We start from the raw sequence: 9,627 nt of genomic DNA, 5'->3' as shown, positions 1-9,627 counted from the left end.
GCTGCGCGCTACACCCCCCCCCCCCCCCCCCCCCGTCACACACGCTCGCACACACACGCTCAAAGTTTCTCTCTCGCTCTCTCGCTCTCTCCCACGCATTTGCTGAAGAGACCGCCTCACACTCCGATCTCTAGACCTTCGCTGTGTAGCCTCTACCGCACAGTCCGCATAGACACCCCCCCCACGCCTCTTTAGATGAGATTTGCAGGATTTGCAAACGTGCGCCCCCCCCCCCAAAAAAGAGTGCAACCTCTGAAACCCGAATTAAAACATCTAAACTGTGTGGAAAACGTGTATCAATGCACAGAGAAGCCAGCCGAACCAGGCTGTTAAAATAAGTTCCATCTTTCAAGTGCGAGGCCCCTCGATCCAGCCTAACCTGCAGCCAGGACGAGGTTAAACCCTGAAATACGTCCTCGGCCAACACTAAAGACTTTTCCATTTTTTTCCCCTCCGCGGAAACACGTCACTCTCGACATGGGTGAGGGCATTTGCTTTGGGATCTTTGCCACAGAAATCCCTGTAAGTCATGACCTATGCTATAACATGCACGTGCACTTGCAGGAGAGTCAGCATCATGCAATACTGTATATTAATTTCAGTGGAATGACAGAATTTAGTAGGATGTGTGTTAAAAAAGGAAAAGGTGTGCAGTGTATTGCAAGGGTGTCTCACACCGCCAGTGAAGCCTACTGTAGGTAATTGGGTGCAGGACTGTAATTAACGATATTTTGATGAAGTGTTCAGTTATTCCTGGTAATCTAGGGTGTCACTAAACACTGCAATCATGACAGATTAAAAAAAAGACCATTATATAATCCATCACATTCATATATATTCATATATATTCACATTCACATCACACATATATTTAAATGAGTTTAACCATGAGTAACAGTTTGTGAAGATATGCATGCATTTGTGAATGTGAGCATATGTGAACATATAGATGTGCACATGGATTGCATTTGTGTATATGTGGTTATACACAGGAAGTGGTCTAAGCTAAGCCAGTCTGACTGAAATAAAGGCAGGCCAGTAGCAATGACACAAAATGGTTGTCTCTGATGGATGCTTGGACAGAAGCAGAATGCATTTGTCTCTGCTCTTTATTGGCCCCTGCAGAATACTCTTCATGAAATGGTTGTCAAATAAAGTTCACAGATATATATTAGATCTCACCTCAATAGTGAGGATCTCTCTGTCTCTGTCTGTCTCTGTCTCTGTCTCTTTCTTTCTTTCTTTCTTTCTTTCTCTCTCTCTCTCTCTCTCTCTCTCTCTCTCTCTCTCTCTCTCTCTCTCTCTCTCTCTCTCTCTCTCATCTCTCTCTCTCTCTCTCTCTCTCTCTCTCTCTCTCTCTCTGAGCGGAAGTGCGAGTGAGTGTACGGAGCAGCAGCGTGTTGTTTCGGTGTGAGTGAGTTTCTGAATTTTGGACTTTTTTGTCTGGTCCCTTTCACGTGCTTTCTGTGGGTTTGTTGTTGTTTAGGTTTTAGTTCGTTTTTCTCGGTGGTAGGTTTACGCGGAGTTTTATTTTCGGTAGCGCTGCCACCGGCCCGGCGGGGCAATATGGCCGCTGTGGGAGGTGGAGGAACGGCGTTCGAAAAGTTGACACGCCGGCACGCGATTAAAGTGGCTCCGGTGGTCAAATGCTCGGTGGAGGAGTGCTGCCTCGCGGTAGGTGAGCGTGTGGGCTATGGAAGCATCAAATCGGCGTCCAGAATGAACGGTGCAGTAGTTATGTTTATTGACAGTATTGATAAGGTCAACCAGGTGGTGGAAAGTGGTGTGGTGATTAGGGACATGTTGACTCCCGTTCTGCCGCTGGTTAACCCAGCCAAGAGAATCACCATTTCCAATGCTCCCCCGTTCATGAGAAATGCAGCTTTTGAGAAGGAGCTTGCAAGATACGGACAACTAGTGTCCCCCATAAAAATGGTCTCCTCCGGTTGCCAGTCTCCTCACTTGAAACACGTTGTGTCCCATAGGAGGCAAGGTTTCATGATTTTGAAAAATAATGCAGAGGATTTGGATCTGAAGCTGAAATTCAGGATTGATGACTTTGATTATATTGTATTTGTTACTTCTGGTATGATGAAATGTTTTGGCTGTGGGTCAGAGGGGCATTTAGTAAGGTCTTGTCCCGAAAGGAGTGATGGTAGATCTGAGCCTCAAGGGCCGCCTTCGTCCACCGATGCCGCCGCCAGCGGCGCATCTCCGGTTGGAGACGGCGCGGCCGAGTCGGCACAGGGCAGACAGAAGGCTGGGGAGCGAGGGGTGGGAGAAACAGACCAGGTGGTGACACAGAAAAAGACCGAGGCTGGGGAACGTGAGGAAAATGGACGGACTGAGCAGGCAGGAGAAGGAGGTGTACAGGCTGAGCATATTAAAACCGTTGAGCACACTGAGAAGGTGACAGAACTTGGGCAGGTCACAGCTGATGGCCAGGATGAGCAGGTAGGGGAGGTTGAACGGAATGTAACGGAAGAGGAAAACAGCGAGACCAGGGATCATAGCAAATTGGCTGGGCCAGATACGAGTGGTGGTCGGAGGACGCAAATACAGCAGACTGCTGTTAGAGTGGCAGAGTCTGTACTCGAAGAAGAGGCAGAGATTATGTTGGACGATGAAATAAAATCAAAAAAGTCAATTAAGAGGAAGCCGACTGAAGGTAGACAGGAAAATTTAAAAGTGAAGAGGGCTTCAAAAGATAAAAAGCCATCCTCCTCTTTGTCTGATGAGAACACAGACGAAAGTGAATGTGAGTTAGGTTCCTCTCCTCGTACACAGGTGGACACAGAAGGCAGCTATGCCTTTCTGAAGATCAGGAAGTTTTTGCAGGTTACCAAGGGTTTGAGGGCGGTCAAGGTGGAAAATTATTTTCCAGACTTGCAGCTTTTTATTGAATCAGTTAAATGCTTTATGAAGAACACAGGGGACTTGGAGGTGAACACATTCACTGAGCAGGAAGTCTTCAGACTGAAAAAACTTGTACAGAAGGTAAAACTGCAACTTCATGATGATGATTAAGCCACGTTTGGGTATTGTTATCTTTTTGGTCAGTGTACGCTTGTTTCTGGCACAGTTCAGCCCCACTCTCCTCATGTGTAATATACAATTAGGCACTTTAAATCTGAATGGAGCAAGGGATGACATGAAAAGAGCTGCTGTGTTTAAACTGGTTGAGCTGAAGAAAATAGATGTCTTGCTTGTGCAAGAAACACATAGCACAGCAGATAATGAAACTGAATGGAAGAGGGATTGGACTGGAAAATTGATTCTCAGTCATAAATCCAATATTAGTGGTGGGGTCGGGATTCTTTTCTCAAGAGATTTTTTGCCATGCTCCCTTGAGGTAGAGGAAGTAGTCGAAGGCCGGCTACTGAAAGTAAGGGCACAGTATTACAACGCAACACTGGTTTTTATAAATGTTTATGGTCCAACCCTTGGCCCTGAAAGAGTAGTTTTTCTGGATGTGTTATCTGATGTTATTAGTAAATGTGACAGTGAGGAGTATTTATTTCTGGGAGGGGACTTTAACTGTACAGAGAATTGCAAGTTGGACAGGAACCATCAGGAACCACATCCTGCATCTCTTAGTCGGCTCACACGCTTGGTTAATTCGTGTGAACTGACAGATGTTTGGAGAGCTTTTTATGGGACCCAGAGGCAGTATACATGGACACATCTAAAAGATAACGCACTATCCATGGCACGGCTTGATCGGTTTTATTGTTTTAAACATCATTTCAATGTGTTTAAACAATGTAACATGCTTCCAGTTTGTTTCTCTGACCACTCTCTTGTACAGTGCTCGGTTTTCATACGAAGTGTTAAAACAAATAGTGCTTTCTGGCATTTTAACACAGGCCTCCTAAATGATAACAACTTAGAGATGCTTTTAAGTTTTTCTGGGGCCAATATAGGAGCCGAAGGTCTGAATTTATTTCTCTGCAGCAATGGTGGGACATTGGCAAGTGTCAGATAAAGCAGTTTTGCCAGCAGTACACTCGCAATGTCACCAGAGACATAGCCAGATCTATGAGAGATCTAGAGGATGAAATGGTGGAACTACAGAATTTGGCAGATTCCACAGGAGACAGAGGCCATGTAGAAGCTCTCAAATCCAGAAAGTCTGCTTTGGCTAGCCTGCTGGGTATTACAGCACAGGGGGCACTGGTCCGCTCGCGCTTTCTGGATGCCACACATATGGATGCTCCTTCTCACTTTTTCTTTAGTCTAGAGCGCAAGAATGGGCAGAGAAAAACCATTCACTCTCTGCGCACTAACACTGGTGTGCAGCTGTCAGATTTTTCTGGAATTCTGAAATACGCAGCAGGGTTCTACAGTGACCTCTATAAGAGCGAACTCAGGCAGGATGTGCTGGGGGCTGAGTCATTCTATCATGGGCTAAAAAGGGTTGAGGTAGCGCTCAATACAGACCTCGAGGCTCAACTGTCCTCTGAAGAACTCCATGACGCCCTGCAAAGTCTGGAAAGTGGCAAGGCACCTGGTATAGACGGGTTACCTGTTGACTTCTATAAGTCTTTTTGGCCGGTGCTCGGAGGGGATTTGTTGACTGTACTGAGGAATAGTGCAACTGAGGGGCGATTGCCTCAGAGTTGCAGAAGGGCCGTCATTACTCTCTTGCCGAAGAAAGGGGATCTGCAGGACATTAAGAACTGGCGGCCAGTGTCCTTGCTCTGCACCGATTACAAGATCTTTTCTAAGGTGCTAGCAAACAGACTGAGAAAGGTGATGAAGGAGGTCATCCATGTTGACCAGACTTACTGTGTGCCCGGTAGGCTGATCACTGACAACATTGCATTAATTAGGGACGTTTTGGACATCTCTAGTTCATTGGGAGTTGAAACTGGTCTTATTTCCATAGATCAGGAAAAGGCTTTTGACCGGGTTGAACACCAGCACTTGTGGCAAACCATGAAAGCTTTCGGTCTCAGCCCAGGTTTTATAGCTACGATCAAGGTTTTGTACAGTGACATTGAGAGTGTACTTAAAATTAACGGTGGTTTGAGTGCTCCTTTTAAGGTTCAAAGGGGAATAAGGCAGGGATGTTCTTTGTCTGGAATGTTGTACTCCCTGGCCATTGAGCCCCTGTTGCATAAATTGAGGTGTGAGTTGTCTGGAGTTGCTTTTGCTGGTTGCGGCACAACTTTTAAGCTCTCTGCCTATGCCGATGATGTAGCTGTTTTTGTAAAGGACCAAAGAGATATTGATGTCTTAGTAAAAAATGTTATCAAGTTTGGTCAGATATCATTGGCTAGGGTAAACTGGGGAAAAAGTGAGGCACTGATGGTAGGAGAGGGACTGAACAGTAAACTCATGTTACCTGGGGGATTGACATGGAAAAGGGGAGGGATGAAATATCTGGGAGTGTTTGTGGGGAATGACACCTTCTCAAATAAGAATTGGGAGAATGTCTTGGAAAAAGTTGAAGGGCGTCTTAGGAAGTGGAAATGGATTCTACCACAACTGTCGTATAGGGGGCGCATGTTAGTAATCAACAACCTGGTGTCATCAACGCTATGGCATCGATTAACATGCGTTGATCCTCCAACCAACCTCCTGGCCAAGATTCAGGCTGTGCTGGTGAACTTTTTCTGGGACAACTTGCACTGGATTCCTCAGAGTGTGCTGTACCTTCCTAAAGATGAGGGTGGTCAAGGGCTAGTCCATCTGGCCAGCAGGGGTGCAGCCTTCCGCCTCCAGTTCATTCAAAGATTGCTCACTGGGCCTAGAGATCTAGTGTGGCGACCAGCAGCCTGTGCAATACTTCGACGGTGTTGTGGACTCGGAATAGACCTGCCCTTGTTCCTAATGGCTATTAAGAACTCAGACCTCAACGGATTGCCTGGATTTTATCGTGGGCTCATGAGAGTGTGGAATATGTTTAGGAAGGAGAGAATGGGCTGTTCTGACTCTCTGAGCTGGCTTCTAAAAGAGCCGGTGGTGTATGGTGGGCGTATGGACACGTTCTGCGACTTTGGACCCACGGTATCAAAGCTGTTCTGCCAGGCAAAGGTCGTCACATTGGGTCAGGTGGTGGAGCTGGCTGGGCCCAATCTTGACAACGCTGCCACTCTAGCATCTCACCTGGGAGTGAAATCTACGCGCCTCCTTAGTCGGGTACTACTTAAGTGGAACGGTCAGCTCACAGCAGTAGAACGGGGGCTTTTGACATCGTACTGCAGTGGTTCTACTCATCCCAATTTTGAGGATCCATTTCCTGTTTTAAAGGTTGTTCCTGATCTGAAAAATTGTATGGGGCCACTTTTGGATTTGGGAAATGCTCTTAATGAAAGGCTGAATGTACTTAAAGGTAAGACCATGTATAATATGCTTGTACAGGTCTTGAATAAAGATAAACTGAGTGGTCGGACTGATACACCCTGGAGGGCCCAGCTGGGCTTGGGGGAGAATGTGAAGCCAGTCTGGAGGGGCTTATACAAACCACCGTTAATTAAGAAAGCTGGTGATCTGCAGTGGAGGGTCTTGCATGGCATAGTGGCGGTCAATGCTTTTGTTTCTGTGCTAGACCCTAGTGTGAACGACAACTGTCCCTATTGTGCCCAGAGAGAAACAGTGTTTCATTGCTTTTCAGAATGTGTGAGGCTTACACCCCTGTTCCTGCTACTAGACCGCTTATTTAGATATCATCTGGGGAAAGTTTCTGCAAACAGAATTTCATTTTTGGTTTCAAATATAGTCAACGTGTAAAATTTAAATGTCAACTCTTAAATTTTATTTCAGGGCAGGCAAAGATGGCTATGTGAGCCGTAAAAAGAGAATTAAAGAATGTATAGAATGTCATGTTGAACTGTTGTTCTGCAGGATGGTCAAGGCCAGGATAAAAGTAGACTTCAATTACTACAAGGCAATGAAAGACCTGGTCACATTCACAACCTTGTGGTGTTATAAAGGGCTGCTGTGTTCCACCATAAAAGATGAGCTGGTCTTTTCTAAAGAACTTGGATAAAAGAGGTCTTACCTGTTTTTTATTTTTTGAGTTGTCGGTGAATGATTGTTCTTTTGGGCTTGTAAAAAATGCTTATTGATTGTTTATACCTCGACAAGTATTGTTTATGTTCGGAGGGATTTCAAGTCTGCTTTTTGTCTAAATTTTTCTGTTAAATAAAGACTTGGTTCAAAATTCTCTCTCTCTCTCTCTCTCTCTCTCTCTCTCTCTCTCTCTCTCTCTCTCTCTCTCTCTCTCTCTCTCTCTCTCTCTCTCTCTCTCTTGGGAGCCAATAAAGCTTGCAGACAGATGGTTTCTGCTCCTGTCAAAGTATAAATGGAGACTTTAGAGACAAATATTTTCCATGAAGTTGTCAGGGGTCTGCTACTCTTCTCAGTCAGGCTAATAATGTTTTGGGTACTTCTTGTACACTGTCTTTACTGTCTTGCTTCCAGGTGCTGGAGAACAAGTCATTTGTCAGAGGCAACACATTTTGTGAAAGCTGTACATATGTACAAACACACACTCATACCCACATGTAATCACTCAGACACAATCATATTTTCTTATTTTCAATACCATACTTTGGTATGCAGTGAACTTCTTTCTCTACTACTACTACTACTACTACTACTACTACTCTTGGCTGTTCCCGTTAGGGGTTGCCACAGTGGCTCATCTGTTTCCATTTCTGCCTGTATTCGGCATCTTCCTCTGTCACACCAGCCACCTACATGTCCTCCCTCACTACATCCATAAACCTCTTCTTTGGCCTCCCTCTTTTCCTCTTCCCCAGCAGCTCCATATTCAGCATCCTTCCCCCAATATACCCAGCATCTCTCCTCCACACATGTCCAAGCCATCTAAATCTTGCCTCTCTTGCTTTATCTCCAAACCGTCCAACCTGAGCTGTCCCTCTAATATACTCGTTCCTAATCCTGTCCTTCTTCGTCACTCCCAATGAAAATCTTAGCATCTTCAACTCATCCACCTCCAGCTCCACCTCCTATCTTTTCGTCAGTGCCACTGTCTCCAAACCATATAACATAGCTGGTCTCACAACCATCTTGTAAACCTTCCCTTTAACTCTTGCTGGTAACCTTCTGTCGCAAATCACTCCTGACATTCTTCTCCACCCACTCCACCCTGCCTGCACTCTCTTCTTCATCAATCTTCTGCACTCCCCGTTACGGTGGACTGTTGACCTCAAGTATTTAAACTCATACGCCTTCTTTACCTCACCACCTTGCATCCTCACCATTCCACTGTCCTCCCTCTCATTCAAGCATAGGTATTCCATCTTGCTTCTACTCAATTGACTTCCTCTTCCCCCCAGGGCATAACTCCACCTCTCCAGGCTCTCCTCAACCTGCACCCTACTCTTGTTACAGATCACAATGTCATCCACAAACATCATAGTCCATGGAGAATCCTGCCGAATCTCGTCTGTCAACCTGTCCATCACCATTGCAAACAAGAAAGGGCTCAGAGCCGATCCTTGATGTAATCCCACCTCCACCTTGAACCCGTCTGTCACACCTCACCATTGTCACACTTCCCTCATACATATCCTGCACCACTCCTACATACTTCTCTGCAATGCCCAACTTCCTCATACAATACCACACCTCCTCTCTCAGCACCCTGTCATATGCTTTCTCTAAATCCACAGACACAATGTAACTCCCTCTGACCTTCTCTATACTTCTCAATCAACATTCTCAAAGCAAACATTGCATCTGTGGTGCTCTTTCCTGGCATGAAACCATACTGCTTCTTGCTAATCGTCACCTCTCCTCTTAACCTAGCTTCTATTTCTCTTTCTCATATCTTCATGCTGTGACTGATCAACGTTATACCTCTGTAGTTGCTACAGTTCTGCACATCACCCTTATTCTTGAAAATCGGTACCAGTATGCTTCTTCTCCACTCCTCAGGCATCCTCTCACTTTCCAAGATTGTGTTAAACAGTCTAGTTAAAAACTCCACTGCCATCTCTCCTAAACACCTCCATGCCTCCACAGGTATGTCATCAGGACCAACTGCCTTTCCACTCTTCATCCTCATCATAGCTGCCCTCACTTCCTTCTTGCTAATCCACCACATTTCCTGATTCACTATCCCCACATCATCCAACCTTCTCTCTCTCCCATTTTCTTCATTCATCAGCCCCTCAAAGTGCTCCTTCCACCTTCTCAGCACACTCTCCTCGCTTGTCAGCACATTTCTCTATCCTTGATCGCCCTAACTTGCTGCACATCCTTCCCAGCTCGGTCCCTCTGTTTCGCCAATCGGTACAAGTACTTTTCTCCTTCCTTAGTGTCTAACCTCATGCAATTCAACATATGCCTTTTCCTTTGACACCTCTCTCTTTGCTTTATGCTTCATCTCCTTGTACTCCTATCTACATTCTTCATCTCTCTGACTATCCCACTTCTTCTTTGCTAACCTCTTCCTCTGTATACTTTGCTGTACTTCCTCATTTCACCACCAAGTCTGCTTGTCTTCCTTCTTCTGTCCAGATGACACACCAAGTACCTTCCTAGTTGTCTCCCTCACTATTTCTGCAGTGGCTGCCCAGCCATCCGGCAACGCTTCACTACTACCCAGTGCCTGTCTTACCTCCTCCCTGACCTCCACACAATGGTCTTCCT

This window comes from Lampris incognitus, chromosome 10 (assembly GCF_029633865.1).
Source record: "Lampris incognitus isolate fLamInc1 chromosome 10, fLamInc1.hap2, whole genome shotgun sequence".
Classification (NCBI taxonomy): domain Eukaryota; kingdom Metazoa; phylum Chordata; class Actinopteri; order Lampriformes; family Lampridae; genus Lampris; species Lampris incognitus.
This window is presented reverse-complemented; position numbering follows the sequence as displayed.